At 43.1% G+C, this 19952-nt stretch overlaps 1 protein-coding gene across 4 annotated transcripts in view; it reads left to right on the top strand.

Moving 5' to 3' along the window:
• Positions 1-19952, top strand: part of GRIA1 (glutamate ionotropic receptor AMPA type subunit 1) — a 310401-nt gene that overhangs the window by 119250 nt on the left and 171199 nt on the right. The gene's annotated exons all lie outside the window — the stretch shown is intronic.

Below are 19952 nucleotides of genomic sequence, written 5' to 3'. Positions count from 1 at the left end.
GGCCCCAGTGTGTGGGTACAAAGGACCAAATCTATCAAGGAGTCACATGTCACATGGCAGAACAATGACAGAGCCTGGAGGTGGCATCAGTTGGAGGAGACCGTATAGTGGCTGAATGGCACAGCCTGGAGTTTGTGGCAGCATGAAGAGACCATATAGTGGTTGAATGGCACAGCCTTGAGGTGGCTGACGCATATGGAGACCATACAGTGTCTAAATGGCACAGCCTGAAGTTGGCAGAAGCATGAGGAGACCATTGAAATTTAAGAATTTTAAATAGAAATGTAAGATTTTGAAATTGAAATTGACGATTTTGAAATTGAACTTTTAACTCCCATGTTTTAGTGTCCCGGGCCTCGTTGTGTGGGTACAACTCCTAGGACTGTATCCACCTTTTCCAGCCCACCGGAGCACCTGAAAGCCGATCTAATCCATGCAGGCTAAAGGCAGCAACTGCCGAGCCGAGAAGTTTGTGATGAATCGAATCACTTTAACTTCCCTCATTTCTTCCAGCAGCATCACTAAACCATGTAGTGGCTGAATGACACAGACTGAAGCTGGCTGAAGCATCAGTAAACCATATATTGGATGAATGGCACAGCCTGGAGCTGGCTGAAGCATGAGGAGACCATATAGTGGCTGAATGACACAGCTTGGAGTTGGCTGAAGCATGAGAAGAGACTAAATAGTGGCTGAATGAGACAGCTTGGAGGTGGCAGCAGCAGCATCAGGAGTCCTGAAAGTGACCCAGTGATAGAGTGATGCGGTGGGTGACAATAGCAGTGCCCGGTGATGAAGGTGGCCGAAAAAAGGTCTGATGCGGAGTTATGTTTGTAACTGGGGAGCAGCACCTTAAATCTGTTTGGCACTATTCATATTTGTGAAGGGTTGGTGTGGCAACATGGTCAATCTACTCGCATGCATCAGGCATTGGTGGGTGGAAATCCTGGCTAATCCATGCCTGATTCATCTTCACAAAGGTCAGTCTCTCATCATTTTTTGTGGACAGATGAGATCTCCTTCGGGTGACTTTTGCCCCCGACGCACTAAACACCTAATGGCACACTACTGACCGGGCAGGACAGCTTTTCCAGGGCAAACTCTGCTAGTTGCGGCCACAACTCAAGTTTGGCTGCCCAGAAGTCCAACGGATCTTAAAGGTGTGTTGGCATGGGCATGTGAAGGTATGCCACCACATGTTGATTCAGGTCCTGCTCCAGATCTACCTGCTGCTAATGAGTTGCTTCACTATGCCGGTGAAGAAAGGTACTCATCAGCGACTGTAGACTCAGGCTGCTGCTGATGGAGCTGGTACTGCTCCTGCCACTCCACCCCTCCCCAGCAGCCATGGCAGTGGAAGGAGAGGGCAGGAGGCCCTCCGCTTCAGACCTGCAAGAGGATGGACGATGGCGCCGATAGGCATCGACCAGCTAACTACATAGGATGCCTCTGTAGTAGGTCAGTTTGTTCTCTCTCTCAGTGGGTGTAAAAAAGGCCCCAATATTGTGGCGGTAGCGAGAGTCCACTAAGGGGGAGAGCCAGAAGTCATCCCACTGCTGAATGGTGACAATTCAGCTGTCAATATGCAAGCAAGTGAGCATGCATGAAGCAAAATATACCAGCTTTTTATACATGGAGAGAAGAGCAACAGGTGACATTGGATCAATGGAACAATATCATGAGTAGTGTACCCAATCAGGCACTGGGAGCGGGTGCGAGTCTATCCCAGTTGTATATATTGAATCGGGTGTATCAGACTCCGGCATTCCTGGCTAAAATATGTTATCTAGAAGTGGCAAAATGTCCTCGGTGTATATGCTCCAGTGCTGATCTACTCCATATGTTGTGGGAATGCCCGGTAATTAAAAGATATTGGGAAGAAATTATAGAATATATTGGCGCAATATATGAGGTTGATATTGGTAGGGAGGTTAAAATATGTATACTGGGTTATGTGGAGGAATTGCCGATAGAAGATAACACCAAGTTAGCGGTGGGTAGACTATTATATAATGCGCGCAAGTTGATAGCCCAGCGCTGGAAAAACCCAAATCCACCATCCAGAGTGCACTTTGTTCAAAAGATGGAAAAAATAGTTGCCTGGGAAAAAGCCATATATATTAAAAGAGGGAATGAAGATAAATTTTGGTTGATGTGGCGGAGATGGATTGATAGAGATTGAGTGAGGGGAAGAGAGAGAGAGAGAGACAATTATAATATGTTTTATTTTGTTTTGTTTTGTCTAGGTTTGTTTTGTTTTTCCCTCCGCCTTCATGGAATCCTCCCTCTACTGGGAAATAAGTAAATGTTGGGAGAATATTTTGAAAAATGTAATATGCTTTTGCAGAGTTAATGTATAAATGAAAATCTTAATAAAAATGGAAGTATTAAAAAAAAAAAAAAGAGCATGCATCGTGCCATTTGTGCAAGGGACTTGAAGGGACTCCCTGCCTCCATCTCCACTGCATACTGCCACGGTGTGTCTGGGTCCTCTGTCTCGCCTTCCTCCTAACCCTCTAGCTCGTCTGGCTACTCCTGCTCCTCTCCTGTCTGATTACTAGAAAAACCGCCCATTTGGCGAAACCTAAACTGTGCTCCACCGGGCCCCTCCTCCTCCAGTTCAGCCCCCACAGGGCTCATGTGGCCGTGAGATGTAGGGCCACATCTCCAGTGCCCTGACCAACCATCGTTTCCAACACGTGTTGTAAGAAATGAAGCAGTGGAATGACGTAGTTCATCCCGTAATTCTGGCGACTTACTAATAATGTGGCTTCCTCAAAGGGCCTGAGCAAATGGCAGGTGTCACTTATGAGCTGCCACTGGTTCACATTGAAGTTACACAGGGGAGTACCCCTATCCGGTGATGGCTTTTCTCTGTTCGTACAGTTGGTCCAACATATGGAGGGGGGAATTCCATCGCGTGGCAACATCACAAATCAGTCTATGTTGTGGGTTACCATTGTGACGCTGCTGCTCAAGGAGAGTGTGCTTTGCGGTGTACGAGTGGCTGAAGTGCATGCAAAGGTTCCTTCCCATTGTTAGGATGTCTTGCAAATGGGGGAAACACTTCAGGAACTGCTTCACAACCAGATTGAACAAATGTGCCATGCAGGGTGCATGGCTCAGCCTTCCCAGTCGCAGTGCAGACAAGATGTTCTTCCCATTGTCAGTCCCCATGGTTCCCATTTCCAGTTTTCGTGGAATAAGCCATGCTCCGATTTCTTAACGAATTACTTTTAGCAGTTCCTCCCCTGTGTGACTCTTTTCACCAAGACAAACCATGTGAAGAACATCGTGACACCGCCGTGCCCTGCACACATGAGAATAGTCTGGGCAGTGGATGCTGAGGACACGGTGGAGGATGAGGAGGCAGAGTCGCACACTGTCACATGATCAACGGCCTGAGAGCGTGAAGGAGGAAGTGGAGGGACCTGTCCAAGTTGGTGTTGTGGCTGTGCAGAAACCACGTTCACCCAGAGAGTTGTAAAGAACATGTATTGTCCCTGACCGTAGTTACAGCTCCAGACATGGGCGCTGCCGTGTACTTTGGTACAGACTGACAGGCTCAAGGACTGGACCACCTTCTCTTCTACAAAATTGTGCAGGGCTGGTACTGCCTTCTTCCCAAAGAAATGACGGCTTGGCACTCTCCACCTCGGCTCGGCACAAGCCATCAGTTCTCAGAAAGGTGCAGAGTCCACCACTTGAAAAAGGAGGGACTGCAGCACCAGCAACTTAGACAGGAGCACATTCAGCTTCTGCACTGTTGGATGAGGGGGTGCATACTGTTGTCTCTTGGGCATGGCTTCACCGATGGATTGTTGGCGGAATGGTTGACTAAAAGTAGGAGGAGCAAGAGCATAAGGAGCGACAGAAGGAGGGTATGACACACAGCTCCCTTTGGCTGAGGTGGTGGAGCCTTGGCTTGCTGAAAGAGGGAGCGGCGTGCCACTGGGTGATGCAGCAGGCTGGACAACTACATCGGAGCCACGGTCCTCCCAGGCTGATTTATGGTGGCGAAGCATATGTTGACTCAGGGCTGTGGTGCCAACATTGAGACCCATGCCACGCTTCACCTTCTGCTGACATATCTTGCATGTGGCTATGTGAACCTCCTGCGGATGCTTGATGAAAACTGCCACACCGATGAGTAGCTGATTTTCCCATGAACATTCACACTAATTGTCTTGAGGCTGCCGCAAAGCAGGTGGTCTCCCCCGGGCACTTTTGGCTCAAGAATTTCCACTTCTGCCATCATGCTGACTGCCAACCATGCGACCACCTTGCTGGCTCAGCTGCTGCCTCACTGGCAACCTGCAAGTCTCTTCTCCTAATGATGATGATGATGAAGCCCATTCTGCACCCATTCTGCACCCATTCTGCACCACGTCACTGATGTTCTCCTCAGGTTTCTCAACAGTGTCTGTTTCAGGACCCTGAATGCTTGCAAAACCGGCTCCCATGTCACTCTCCTCATGACTACCTGCTCGCCTAGCGGGGGAAGCGGCACATGTCTCCTCCACATCTTGGCTGGGCAGTAGTTGCTGACTGTCCTCTATTAGATCATCCTCACTGAATAGTGGACCTGAACCCACAGCCTTAGATACTTCTTTATGGGAGGGAATAGCATAGGAAAGAGGCAGTGGGAGGACACAGACTGCTCTTGGGCCATGCCAACTGAGGGTTGTGTCTGAGGGCATGTCAGATGTCACTTGTAATAAAGTGGATGACCGTGTTAACCAACCGACGACAGCAGATTGGTTGCTGGTCGAGACACGACCACTAGCTGATAACGGGAGCTCAGGTCTCTCACTGCGACTCATGCTGCCACTCATCCCTAGTCTGCTGTGACCTCTGCCTGAAGGATTTAGGCCTCTGCCACTCCTTTGTGCACGTCCTCACACTTCTCTGCCTGACATACTTAGTGCGTATATGAGGAGAGTACAATACGCTTCACAACGCTTAAAACAGTATTTGTCTAGAGCAGCAGCAGGTGTGCACTTTTGGCTGGTCTTTCACAGTATCTAGGCCCTTGACAGATTCATAGGTACAAAATAGTACACTACTTAAATGTAGGTATGTGGTATGCACTTATGTAGGCAGAAAAATGCGCTACGGTATGCCTAAAAAGTCTGTATTTTTGTAAAACACCAGCCAGTGATTACTTTTGTCTGTCCTTTCATAGTATGTAGGCCCTTGACAGAGTAACAGGTACAAAATAGTACACTACTTAGATGTACGTATGCAGTATGCACTTATGAGTGCACTTACAACAGTGCTGCAGCCAAAAAAAGCTCTGTACTAAACACAAAATTGCACTCTGTCAAAGACTATTAGGAATGAATTGCTGTATATTATACCGTCTACAGACTAGTATAACCAGCAGCTGATTTTTTGTGGAACAAAGACACTGAATTGCACTAAAAAATTATTCCTGCCTCCTCTGCTAAGGTTTATGAAGTTGAGGCAGCTTTTTGAAATGTATGAGGCAACACACAGCTATCTGCCCCTCTCTGTAATACTATGCCGAAGAAAGTGACTGTGAGGTTAATGTCTGCAGCTGCAGTAAAAATCCTTTTCAGGGAAAAAAACTATGCTCTCCGTCCACGAGAACGCTGAAGTGACTAGGAGGATGTTAAACGCTGCTGGAATGTGCTTTTCTCTGCTGTAACACACACACACACAGGCTCTGCTTCCTATGATCCTTCTGCAGTGTATTTTAATGAAGTGATGATCCGGAATTATGGCTGCCGATTATATAGGGCTGTTGTCACGGGATGTAGGCTGTCACAAAGCTTGGACGTGGATCTTCCACCTGTGTGGCTGATGACTCGGACTGTATCGGGGAGTGGAGTCTAAGGTGCTGCTGGTCATCACTAGAGCCCGCCGCAAGGATGGGCTTGCTGCGGCAGGCGACACCCAGGTCGCTACCCCTGACACGGCTCAACCACACAGGTAACTGGACAAGGCGAGGTACCGAAGGAGGAGGCTGTAGCGTAGTCAACGTAGCAGAAGGTCAAGGCAGGCGGCAAAGGTTCATAGTCAAGAAACGTAGCGGGAAGGTCTGGATACACGGGTATGGTAGTGCAGGCAATAGGGAATGCTTTTTCTCGGCAATTGGCACTGAAGATCCGGCAGGGAAGTGTGGGAGGTGCAGGGACTTTATAATGGAGTATACTATTACACAGTACATTAATTATGGGCGTACTTGCCCATTAAATTTCAGAGCTCCGGTGCGTGCGTGCCCTAGGAGACGGGGAAAGCGCACACTGGAGCTGAGAGACAGGAGAGGAGACGGCAGAAGGACGTGGTAAGTGACGGGCCGGGATTCGCATGCGGGCGCATCCCGCGATGCGAATCCCGTCCCCGCCGGCAGACTGGGACACAGGGACTCTGCGCTCCCGGCCAGAGTGCGGAGTGTAACAGCTGTGACCTCACAGGGGTGACTGGCTGCTGATAGGCTGCATCCTGCATGTGATTCAGGGTCATCCTGCCTACTTTCCTTCCCGCCTTGCCTTCCCAGAGTTCCTTGCCCCATGGACTGACATGTGGATCCGCCATTTTAGATGCCCTGGAGCCTGCACCGCAGTAAATGGAGTTTAATGAAGCAATTTGTGCGATAGAATCACGGTGATATTCGCATTCTTTGCGAATTGAACATTTCCTGAAATTTGTAACGAATTCGGGTTCGTCAGCTTCGATTTGCTCATCTCTACTAACCTGCTCTAAGAGATTACTTTAAGTTCTGATCTGTTAAGCGGTCCTAGGGGATCGGCATGTGACAACACAGATCTAGGTCTGATTCTTATTCTAGTGTCATTGTGTCATATTTTTTCCCGTTGCTCCACATTATATAATGGCTTTGAAATACCTAGCCTTTTGAGGATATTACAACTCTTTCAGAATATTTTGCATCTGCTTCCTCTTTCACAGCATCTGCTCTTTCTCGGAGCTCTTTTGAATTGCTCTGTATTTCATGTTCGCCATTCTTTTCCTGCACATATTATAATATTTAACTCTTCCATTTGCATGACTAGGTTATTGTTTATTTAAACTTGTGGCTCTTCAGTTGTTGCAAAACTACAACTTCCATCATGCCGGGAGTTGTAGTTTTGCAACATCTGGAGGTCCAACATTTTGGAGACTACTGCTCTAGAGTAAGGCCTTGTGCATACAGAGCTTTCCTTATGTAAATTCCAATGTCATTTTTAAATTGGCAAAAATACTTTATGGAACCTGTTGTCATCACTGGGAATTCACACCATAGTTCACAATGTGACCTATTGAGCAGATTCTTTAAAAAAAAGTAGTGATATGTACTTATTCCTTGTAAATGGGGTAAGCACATATACAAAACCTCAGGAGAATCCACAGGAAACACTCTTCAAATCCGCAGCACAAATCCAAGGGTTTGCATTGGAATTCTGCTGACTAGTGTTGAGTGTGAATAGTCGAAATGCAAATTTGTTTTGCAAATGTTTAGAATATAGTGATATATATTTGTAATGACGGATATTTGTTTTTTCTTTTTATGTGAATTCATGCAAATATTTATGCGAATATCGGCACTTCCAGACTGGACACTAATGAAGAAATAATTGCGCATGCGCATTATGCTAATTTCTTTAAGAATTTTCGCATGGAAAAAAAAGAGAACGAACACAGTGAATATGTGAATTTCGCGAAACATAAGACGAATATTCGTCCATGTTTCCAAAATATCGTGAATTTGAATATGGACCCTGCCGCTCATCACTACTTCTGATACAGTAATGGGCACCAAAGGTCAAGTAGAAAACAAACCCATTTGAACATGGAGACATTCATTTCTTATGAGATGATCTGCAAATAGCCGTTATGTTAGATAAAGATTCAGTCAAACGTTCTGTACAGATTGGTGATAAGCCCCCTAAAATCATTTTGCCTGGTGGACCCAAGGAATCTTAGTCCCGTCATATAATATGACGGACATCTTCACCCTGTTCCAAATTATTATGCAAATGATATTTTTCTCATTTACCTAAAAAAAATTGATGTAAATAACAGTCAGCATAATTCTCATGTTATGAACTATTAAGAGTACAATTAAAATTTTATTGAATAAATCTCCCAATGATAACAGTTTTTTTTTAACATAAAAACTTTCAATGAACTGTTCCAAATGATTACGCACAGTAAGTTTCAAAACACTTTATAGGTTGCAAAGAACTGAAAATTGTGTTTGCAGGATATTTACTGAAATCAAAAGCAAGTGCAATCAAACTTTTAACAACATTTTAACTTTTTAAACATTTTAACAGGTCACGTTACATTTTAACATAGGACCCCTTATTTGATAGAAGCTTCACAAGTCTTGCATCCATTGAATTTGTGAGTTTTTGGAGAGTTTCTGCTTGAATTTGTTTGCAAAATGTCAGAATAGCCTCCCAGAGTTGCTGTTTGGATGTAAACTGCCTCTCATCCTCATAGATCTTTTGCTTGAGGATGCTCCAAAGGTTCCCAATAGGATTGAGGTCAGGAGAGGATGGAGGCCACACCATGACTTTCTCTCCTTTTATCCCCATAGAAGCCATTGATGTAGATGTATTCTTTGCAGCATGAGACGGTGCATTGTCATGCATGAAGATGATTTTATTGCGGAAAGCATAGTTCTTCCTTCTGTACCAGGGAAGAAAGTGTTCAGTCAGAAACTCCACATACTTTTCAGAAGTCATCTTTACACCTTCGGGGACCCTAAAGGGGCCAACCAGCTCTCTTCGCATGATTCCCGCCCAATACATGACTCCATCACCAACTTTCTGATGTCGCAGCCTTGTTGGAACAGTAATCTAAAAGGAAAACAAAAGGCGCTCCATTTGCGGGATCAGCAGGTCAGGCCCATAGGGAGGGGGAAAAGATCTATCCCACGCCGCTTACCAGAGGTGGTTGTGTGCACACACACAACAATGGGAAGCGCCTGAAAGTGTGTATTTCCTCATCCGCAGCCCTCTTGAGAACGATAAGTAGGCAGATGGACCGTATGGGTAGGAGATATCGGCGCTGGATGAAGGAACCAGGAGGAGTAGCAACATAAAATCAAGGTAGGTATATTGGATGCCACGCGTTTTGCTTGTGCATGCGCAGCTTCATCAGGCATTCCTGATGAAGCTGCGCATGCGCAGCGAAACACGTTGCATCCAATAAACCTACCTTGATTTTATGTTGCTACTCCTCCTTGCTCCTTCATCCAGCGCCGATATCTCCTACCCATATGGTCCATCTACCTACTTGTTGGAACAGGGAATCCGTCCACCAACCATCCACTACTCTATCTGTCTGGACCATCTAGGGTTACACGGCACTTATCAGTGACCAGGACTGCTTGAAAATAAGTCTTTATGTTTTGTGGTGAGCCACAGGTTGTGAAGGTGAGGTGTATGTGGCAGATGTTGTAGCCCAGGGGCAGATTGTATTAACCCCTAAATGTTCGTGACACTAGGGCGTGGTTTTTCTGGTAACCACCTGAACTGTAGCACCACCATCTCTAGGTTAGGCAGGGTAATAATTGTTCAAGACCAGGTTAGGGTTAACTGTAGCTTTACTGAGGTAGACAGATATTAATAGTCTTTACAGCTAGGCCGGGATCCCAGAGAGGTGGCCAGTAATACGGAGGGGACCTTGCAGCTTGCTGGGACTTGCAGTGTTTGAACGCTGACTATAATAGACTTGACTATAGACATGACTGAGGCTGGGGGATTGTTTTTCCAAAATGGAGCTTTGCTTGTGGAGGCAGAAATCCTTGGCCTTGCTCCACGGATGCAGGTACAGCACAAAGGGCAACATTTAATTGCCAAAATCAGTACATAAATAACCCAAATGCCTCCAAAGCACCAGAGAATGCTCGTCAATACTCACTTATGGGCATGGTTTGAATAATGCATGTGCCATAGTGATCTGGTTAATGTTATTGACCCATAAAAACCAGGACTGTGACAAGTATGCTAAAAGGGTGCAGAGGTAGCAGTCACACCCAGGTCTTAGTGCCTGCAGGGACAAAATTACATTAGAACAATGTAAGAAGACACTTGTAGTCTACATGGCCTCAAGTGAGGAACCTGTTATAGATTCTGCACTGGAACCAAGGAGCTTAAAATCCCTCTTCTGGGGCACTTACATTTTTGGTATGGGACTCCTTTATTCTATGTAGGCCACCTAGTGTCATAGCAATGTATTATGCAATGAATATCACTGTATTGGAAAACAATTTGAATGTATATAGGTTCATATAGGAGTCCAGCAGTGCCCCTTTTTTTGTTGTTATGGGGAATTGCACTGCACTTATAGATAACTGGGTGCATCAGCTTACAGCTCTGTGTACTTTACATACGATAACATCTATAATCTATGTGTATAGTGTTATAATATAACACTCTCATTGTATGCATTCAGTCTTGTCAGGACTGCAGTTGCCATAGTAACAGTCTAGTAGGATTCTATCCAACATAATTATTTAGCTGCGGTAACATTAAGGGGCCTGACATAAAATAATCTGTAAAAGCAGACGTTTTCTCAGGTACTTTGTAGCCGTCAACAGGAATCTAAGGCAAATTTTATTATAGAAAAAAGAAATTGTGCATGTGTTGTTTATTGGTAGAGCTGTGTTCTTCTGGTGTCTATTGGAGCCAGTCAACAGCTTGTCAACAGGCACGCCCTAAGCAGCTGAGCTCCCATAATGCAATGCTTAGCTGTGCTGCAGTGTGTTCTACATTATACTGTGAAACCTTATTCAGACAACCTCCTAAAATTACAAATGAAAAGTGTTCTAGGGGGTGGTCTCCTCAAAGAATATATGATAAATATGGAACTGAATATCTGTCACAGAAAATCTGATTTGTTTAAGGGGGTGGTCTTCTCAAACAGGTGGTCTTTGGACAAGTTTCCCTGTATTTGCAGAGTGCAAAGAGCTAGGACAAGCTTGGTGCAGATGTTGAAACATCAGTGAGCTCAGAAGACGCACAATTGTGACTGCAGCTGTGAATGATACCACACTATACCACAGGTTGTGCACAAGTAACAGAGAATTTGCCAAATTTCTGATGCAGAGGAAGAAGTCACCTTGGTGTCTGAAAAGGCGAGAAAACCATGTTCACACGGCATAAAATGTGTGGAATGTCCGCATGAAAACAAGTGCAAACATTTAAATTATCTGGAGGGCGCTAGGACCCATTGTCTCATAGATGGCAATGCACTTCCGAATGGAATATAGACAAGCAAAATCATCGGCTGCAGAAATTCCACTGTGTGCACAGGGCAGCAGAGTCCCATTGAAATCTATTTCCATGCAGAATATAGCAGCAAAATTTTACACTGACATTCCGCCATGTGAACATACTCTAAGGCACCTCTGCCACATAAGACACCAGTAATAGAAATGGCACCTCGGTCTTGTTGCAGATTTGTAAAGGAGCAACAAGTAAAAGGGAATCTGTTATCAGTATCATCCATACTAATATGTTGGTACAGGCTTGTAGTGCCGATGACACTGATGAAAATGATACTTACCATTCTTCCACTCTTACCAAGCCTCTGTTCATATGTAACCCTTGTTATTCTTCATAGTAACGCCTCCTCCCCTGTGCGTAGCCTCCTCTGCTGCAGAATGGAGCTCCACTCCACATCTAGACCCCTCTCCTCCACATGCGCAACATGTTCAATCTTTGCGCAGAAATCTGCTAGCACTGTTTAGCTTTCAATAGTGACGGCACAGTGCAGCACTGTCCTACCATGGAAGTATTTAGGTGGCGGCCAATTTCGGTTCAGGGAATTCTGCGAGTGGAGATTCCGTTCACATTACGCAGTGTGAACATACCCTTACACTGGCAGCTGCTGGAAACGGGGGCTGGCCAACAGCTACCCCAACTTCTATCCGACCTACAGATATGGCCGCTAGGTTCAGATAGGAAGAGAGCCCAGGTGCCTGAATTCACTGGACTCTGGACACACCTCTAGCTTCCTGGCCTTCTGGCTACTGGTTACTAGAAGAAATGCTATAGATCCAGACAGATGTTCGGGCTGTATGACACAACACACATCCAACTATTTATTCTTTTGTTAACTGTGTGTTCACTCTATCTGTGAATTGTCACAAGAGCTATTTAGGATGTGAAGCCCATTTGGGATGTCCCTCTTGGAGGTCTAGGGTAGGTGTGTGTGGCCTTTAGTGTTCCTCACTTCCCTGCAACCCGGAGTCGCTGTTTTTACAGGGCTGCCAGACAGTTGTTGTTGGTGGATGCCAGGAGCAATTTTGCTTCCTCCTAAGGTTTGGTGAAGTGAGAACATGAATCCTGGACTATTGGTCCAGAGGGGAAGGGTGGTTTGGGGAAGGGAAGGTTTGTGGAAGCCCCCTTTTTTTTAATCAGGGCTTGGGAGATAGTTCATCCTTGTGCACTTTGTGTATAACACATTTGAACTTTTAAAACTGAACTGATTAAAGGGGTACTCCACTGGAAAACATTTTTTTTTATTAATCAACTTGTTCCAAAAAGTGAAACAGATTTGTAAATTACTTCTATTTAAAAATCTTAACCCTTCCAGTACTTATCAGCTGCTATATACTCCACAGGAAGTTATTTTCTTTTTGAATTCCCTTTCTGTCTGACCACAGTGTTCTCTGCTGAAACCTCTGTCCATGTCAGGAACTGTCCAGAGCAGGATAGGTTTGCCATGGGGATTTGCTTGTACTCTGGACAGTTCCTGAAATGGATAGAGGTGTCAGCAGAGAGCACTGTGGTCAGGCAGAAAGGAAATTCGAAAATAACTTCCTGGGGAGAATTTAGCAGCTGATAAGTACTGAAGGGTTAAGATTTTTAAATATAAGTAATTTACAAATCGGTTTAACTTTTAGGCACCAGTTGATTTAAATAAAACATTTTTTCCAGTGGAGTCCCCCTTTAAAGAGATCCAGCAGTCTATAGAAACGTATTTTCAGACAATGCTTTATGGGGGAAAAGTATGTAAATTAATTATCTTTCTAAAGGCGGAAAACTAGCCAAAACAGAGTTTTCTCCAAAGAATGTGTCACCCGTCTGTAGACAGCTATCTCAGAGTTTTAGCCCATCATTAGTAAAGAGCAGGGCACTAGTTGACTAGAGAGAGGCCACAGATTCAGTTAGGAGGGGTCCTGATTTTCATAGCAGTGTAAAAGTGGTGTACGTGGACCTATTTTTAGGCAATGTTCCATAATTGAGTGTAGAAACCACTACCTTGCTCTGTACTGTTTAGAGGCAAGCACCATGAAAAAGCTGTCTACAGGTAGGTGATTTTACCTTTCATAGTTTCTAATTCTATTAGGGAGGAGCTTAATTGCACACTATAGTGCCTTACAAAGTATAATTGCCCCTCACAGTGACTTGTGAGGGGCAACATAAATATTGTTTTGGGTTCTAAAGAAAAATGTTTTGCAAAGCAAAAGTATAAAAATAATATAAATCATAAATTAATTTAAAAAAAAAAATGTTTTACTGTTGATTCCAATCCTACCACTCCCCTCCCCCCCCTCCAAAAAAAAGTTTACACATTATAGAGATGGTACCTCTAAAAATACAACTTTACCAGCAAAAAACAAGCCCTAAATATTGTAAAATGTTAATAAATAGGCTTCTACCAATTCAATAAACCTTGATAGAACTGTTGTATATAAGAAATGTCATAATTTTTACAAGGGTCATTCATAAAGTTTCCACACTTTTATATTTTTGGTTCAATTGTTTTTTTTATTGACTTTTATCATTTTATAAACACATACAAAACCAAACAGCCGGGCATATCCGGCAAACAGGCATAAACCAACACAAAAGCAAAACAGGCACTAAGGTGACAGTTACCTATTGGCTATTGAAAACCTATTGGCTAAATAAATAATGAGCTTGGTAGACATTTGAGAATGAGTGGGTATCCATACTGAGCATATAGTTAACAGATAGGAATTAAATAAAAGAAGAAACCGGGGGAGAGGCCCAATAGTCCAGGTCCCATATTGAATGGGCAAGGTGAGCAGGAGGGGCGAGTGGGAGAGGGTGTTATATGTTCCGGAGAGGGTCTATGTAAGTCTCGAATCCACATAATATACATTTAAGGGGGTGATTTGAGGGGGGGGAGTAGGGAGACATTAGCCATGGCTGCCACTTTACCATAAATTGCTTATATGAATTATTACCTAAGGAGATTATCTTTTCATATGCCATAGTTAGATTTATTTCAGAAATCACTTCCTGAGTAGACAATAGGTTAGCTGTCTTCCAATATCTGAGTAATAAGAAATACACAAAGAAATACACGTAAAGGCTCTCATGGTCTTGGGAAGAAGGTTGACCCCACCAACAATAACGTCAACTGAGGAATCCAGGTCAGATAGGGATAGGGAGGGTGCAGTAAAGGTAAAGGAAGCAGGGTAAAATAAACATCTTAAAAGTTGCAATGCGACCGACCCATGAGATCATATTAGCCACTGGAAGGGACAGCAGGGTCTCCTCCCCCTGGGGTCCTGGCTGCTGGCTGGTGCAGGCAAACTCAAGCCCGAAGCTTGTGGAATGGGGCTGCTGGGAGAGGAGCTTGCTGCAGCGGAGGGAGATGTTAGGCGCTGAGAGAAGGACTAACTGGGCCTCCTCCGGCATTTTCCGCCGATGCGTGTGCGCGGGTGACTCCATGATCTGAGCCCATAGATGGGACCACTAACTCTGGGTCTGAGGTGAATCTGCAGAGGTCATATTGCGGAGGGTTGCATGGAAACGGCGAGCTTGCAGGATCAGCCGACGTAAAGTCGAATTTCATTAGCTTTTCTTGCTACTGTTGCCTTTTTCGTCTTCCAGCCTTGTTGGGGGAACGTGCCAACAGGTATATGTAGAAGATTGGAAAGCTGGAGCTTTAAAGTAACTTTTTCAGGTGGAAGAGCCAGAGCTCAAGCGATATGCGAGCATTCACCTAGGCAGCCATACCACGGCCCGCCCACTTTTATATTTTCAATGGAAACTGTGTAGGCGGAAAGAGTAGTAATTGGTCATGTCTTAGCATGTCGTGTAACTAGTTCTGTCTGGCAAGGTGACAGTGTAGAGAAGTGATGTCATCTGTTTTTTTTATATAATTTGTTCTGAGGTAAATTGAGATTTAAAAAAAAAAGTGTGGAAACTTTTTGAATGCCCTTTCTATTACACTAATCTCTTGTACAAACCTTGCTTATTAAACTCATCATTAACCTTGCAAATCCTACTCAAGTCTGCCTAGGGATGGGTCAGTTCACTGAAACGACAGGATACAGCTGCCCACGAAAATCTGTAGAGAAACAAAGAGAAAGGAAAGTGGCTGAAGAGAAACAGAAGCATACAGTGAAAGAGCTGCAGCTAATACTAGATTTACAGCTTGCTCAGTACTCCTTTATAATGTTCCTCATGCTGCCACTTCTTTCGAAGGTGTGGTTATAGAATCTCCTCTTTTGTTTGTGCAGTGTGTATAAAACATCATAAGAGCCATCCATACCCACTAACTCAGGGACCACTAAAAAATTAGAGAAGAAGCCTGCAGAGGTTCGGAATACTGGTGAAAAATGTAATATAAAAGTTATATAATGTTCAAAAATAGTACTCATGTACACACAGGATAGCTATTTCAGAAAAGCTATCTGAAAGTGCAGGTATGCAAAGTAGGCTGTGTCCTTAAGGAGTTGAAAGCCTACTGCATACTGTTTTAATCGAGTTTAATGTTTGTGTAGTATGCCCTGAGCGTCTTAGCTGATAGGAACTTATCTGTAAAGTTTTAAGTATTGCTAATACTACTGTGGTTTGCTGCCTACATTTATATTGCCTTTTTCCCATCTATGTCTACGGGCGGCTACAGAAACCTGATAGAAACAGGGAATAAGACTATGGACTGGTTTTCTACAGCTCTAGGAACTCCAGAATGGTGACACAAGGATCATCAAGTAACATCATCAGTGTCGATTAGGAACATAATAAGTCACATTGTGAAGAGTAAATCATTTTATTTATTTATTTATTTTTTATTGTTCCATTTCCGTCTGGATAGATTAAATGTATTCATCATTGTGGTTAAGCACAAGACATGTATCAAGCTGTATTGTCTAGCAGTCATTCGTGGAGTGTAGCGGATGGGAGTAGGGGTGTTGGGAGAGATCCCTAGAACATGTGGTGGTGAGGAAGGAGGGGTTGGGGAATTCTTGAGGAGGCCAGGCGGTTCTTGGTAGCGCCTTTGTTGAGGTGAGAAAATACAAGTGAAGAGGGGCTGGTAGAGCAAAGCGGCTGCAACCATGAGAAAAACATTGTGTGAAATCCCTGTGGTTTTTTATTATCACAATCATACCGAGATTGAGGTTAATTAGAACATGAAAATGATATTACTGGCATGAAGATAGACTGGCATGGAGAGATCTGTAGACTTGTTTTCTGAGAAAGAGGTAGGATAGGATAAGATTAAATTGCATAAAAAAAAAACAACAAAAAAACATTTCCACTCAAAATACCTAATTTCCTCATTCCCTTGCTGTGGCTTTGCTTATCTTGCACTGTCATATCTTGGCATCTGGTGGTATTCATTTGACCTTGCTCAATCATGATCTTATTTTAGGTAAAACTAAAAATCAACTGCAGGTTGGAAGAGGGGTTTCCAATTTACGTGACACTCACGATGCGGTTGTAGAGCAACATAATTGGCTTTATATTTTTCAGTAGTGGCATGACTAAGAGGTCCTGGCGCCAGGGTTGGAGCACTCGCCAAATCAGAATACACCTGCTAAGAATGGAGGGGGGAGAATCACATGTCTGAGTGAAGCTTCTTCTCTGTGCATGCAACAGGAGACAGCCCCTTTAACTTTATATACATGTCTTTCTCGGTAGCACGGACAGAGCCTTTAGCATGCACTTTTCCAGGCAATATCTAGCACTGGCATCAAAGTTTTTTTAAGTGACAGTGCCCATTTAAATTTGTATGAACAGTGCAACAATGAAAAAAGCACATGCAAAACAAAATTCATTTTTGATAAATTCCATAGCTCATTTTTTTTTTACATATTTCGACTTGTAAAAACAAGATGGTGTACACATAGCCTTGTTTTTCTAATAAAATGCACGTCAATAAGGCAATATCTCTTCTTCCAGCCAAGGGATATTTATTTTTATGAATTCGTGATGAGGATGAATCCAAGCCAGCAGCTGTTATTATGAACCATAGCAACTAGATGTCTTCTAGATTTGTCTCTGACACCAATAGTCGAAGCCATAATTTAATGTTTTACCGTACGCAGTTAGTACACGTCTGGTTTAACCTCAGACTCCAGTCTTGCCTCTCGAAGGACCTGTTTATCACAGATACTAATACGCTGTCATTTGTGGAGCCATGCTACTCACCCTATTGGTGTCCGCTCTATGATTAACCTTGGCCATTACACAGATGATGCAAGCGTCATAAAAATGATGTTTCAGCCTCTACCAGCCAACAGAGTGATTGTCTCCAGTGATGAGCGGTGGAATATTCAGCGCGGTGCCAGCTAATAATTATATCCCCGCAGTGAACCTAAGCAATAAAAAAAGGAGAAAAAGCAGTTAGGCGTAATTGATGAGATTATGCTCATGTGTGGAGCTCCACTCTGCATGCGTGATGATACTCCATGCACAACCATTAATATTTCATGACTTTTGCATAAAATATTGATGCTGTCTTTTTTTTCCCCTCACTTTATTTAAATATACAAATTTTGCAACATTTATATTGCCGTCTAGAGGTAACATATTACTTAATAAAGCCATAATATGCTGCATGCTCGCATCTGATATTACCAGTGAGTTATGCATATTTTATATATATAGGGTGTATAATGAAAGATGAAAGTCTGCTATACAAAGAAAGCATTTCTAAGGAAAAGATTTTATATATATATTTTTTTGGATTATTTTAATTAACATTTTTTGGATTTCTAGGAATCCAAAGAATCTTTATTATCTGGATTTTCATCTCAAGAGACTGTAGGCACAAATTGTACAGCACCATAGACTCTACTAATCAAAAGATTATGCCTTAAAGGGAATCTGTCAACTCTATCACGCTCAGATTTCAAGTATCAAGGAGGTGTTAGAAAGCTGCAGCATGCATGCCTCCTCCCTCCCCCATCTCTCCTTGCTTTGACCTATTGACATGCAGGGCTCATTGTGGGAAGACAAGCACTGTACATCGATCATGTTGTCCAGGGAGCGGTGGGGGAGGCAGGAGGTGTGCATGCTGTGGCTTGACAATCCTCCTTGACACTTGAGCACTGAGCATATTAAAGAGATGACAGTTTGCCTTTAGGGTGTATACACTAGTACAGTATCCGGTGCATAATTAATGTGCAGGATTTGATGCTGCAGATTTAAAGCTGTGTTCAGTCATTTAGTTTACATTGTAATCTGCAGCATAAAATCTGCAGCTTCAAATCCTGAGCATGAAATATGCACAGGATCCCGCATGTGTAAATAGACCCTTATAGTGTATGTGTTCCATTGAAAATGCAGTCCATCTACAGGCATCATGTTTAAATCAACTGATGCCAGAAAGTTAAACAGATTTGTAAATTACGTCTATTAAAAAATCTTAATCCTTCCAGTACCTATCAGATGCTGCTCCACAGAAAATTATTTTCTTTTTTAATTTCTTTTCATCAGATGCTGCTCCACAGAAAATGATTTTCTTTTTGAATTTCTTTTCTATCTGACCACAATACTCTATGCTGACATTAAACTTTTTTTTATCCATTGCCTTACCATAATGATGCACTTATAAAAAAAAAAAAAAAAAAGATTTATATCTATCCTGTATATATGGCTTGTCAGGAGATGTTGGAAGTTAACATTTTGCAAGAGCTGGAAAGACCAGTGGAGACACTTACCTAGAGAATGCTAGTGATGATGGGGGGAAAAAAGTAATTTTTTTTAGAGTACAATAAGTCACCAGCTACACGTTTTGCAGTTGCAATTTTCCATCAATGTTTCTTCACAAAAATAGCCACAAGCAACTCCTGCTTGTATTTTAAACTGATCACAGCCCAAAAAATCCAGTCTGACAGATCACAGATTTTCAGCAGACAATAGTCCGCCTTCGCCCCATGTCTTTGTGTCAGAAGACTACAAATTCCACCATGCCCAGACAATCAACTGCAGATGTTGAAGTTTTTTCAACATCCAAAGGACCACAGTTTGGAGACTATACCTACTTAGCTATATGGCTCTGTAATATAGCACTCATAGAAGTCTATGATGGCCTATTGTATCTACTGTACCTGCTATGTTATAACAATTGGAAGAAAAAAAGAAAATGTCTGCTGCTTCCACAGTGTTCTGGAGACCTCAAATGTATATTTTAGAACATTTTATTGATAAAGTTATCATAAAACTGACGCGTTTCTAGGACTATAGCTTCTTCCTCATATTGCATATACTATGTTATATGGAGTCTCAGGAAGTTCTTTATGAATTTTATTGCATCTAGGGGACAATATTATGGCAAATAGCCATAACTCCATAGCATAGAGCAACATGTGACTCCCCATAGGATATGTGTATACAGCTCTTCTTAGATTTAATGGGGTACTCCGGTGGAAAACTTTTTTTTTAATCAACTGGTGCCAGAAAGTTAAACAGATTTGTAAATTACTTCTATAAAAAATAATCTTAATCCTTCCAGTACTTATTAGCTGCTGAAAACTACAGAGAAATTATTTTCTTTTTGAAACACAGTGCTCTCTGCTGAATCACAAGCACAGTGCTCTCTCGGCTTACATCTCTGTCCATTTTAGGAACTGACCAGAGTTATGGGGATTTTCTCCTACTCTGGACAGTTCTTAAAATGGACAGAAATGTCAGCAGAGAGCACTGTGTTCTAGATGTCAGCAGAGAGCTCTGTGTTCACAAAAGAAAATCATTTCTTCTGTAGTA

The sequence above is a fragment of the Hyla sarda genome, chromosome 4 (genome assembly GCF_029499605.1).
Source record: "Hyla sarda isolate aHylSar1 chromosome 4, aHylSar1.hap1, whole genome shotgun sequence".
Classification (NCBI taxonomy): domain Eukaryota; kingdom Metazoa; phylum Chordata; class Amphibia; order Anura; family Hylidae; genus Hyla; species Hyla sarda.
Note: the sequence above shows the minus strand (reverse complement) of the source record. Positions and strands in the feature narration are given on the sequence as shown.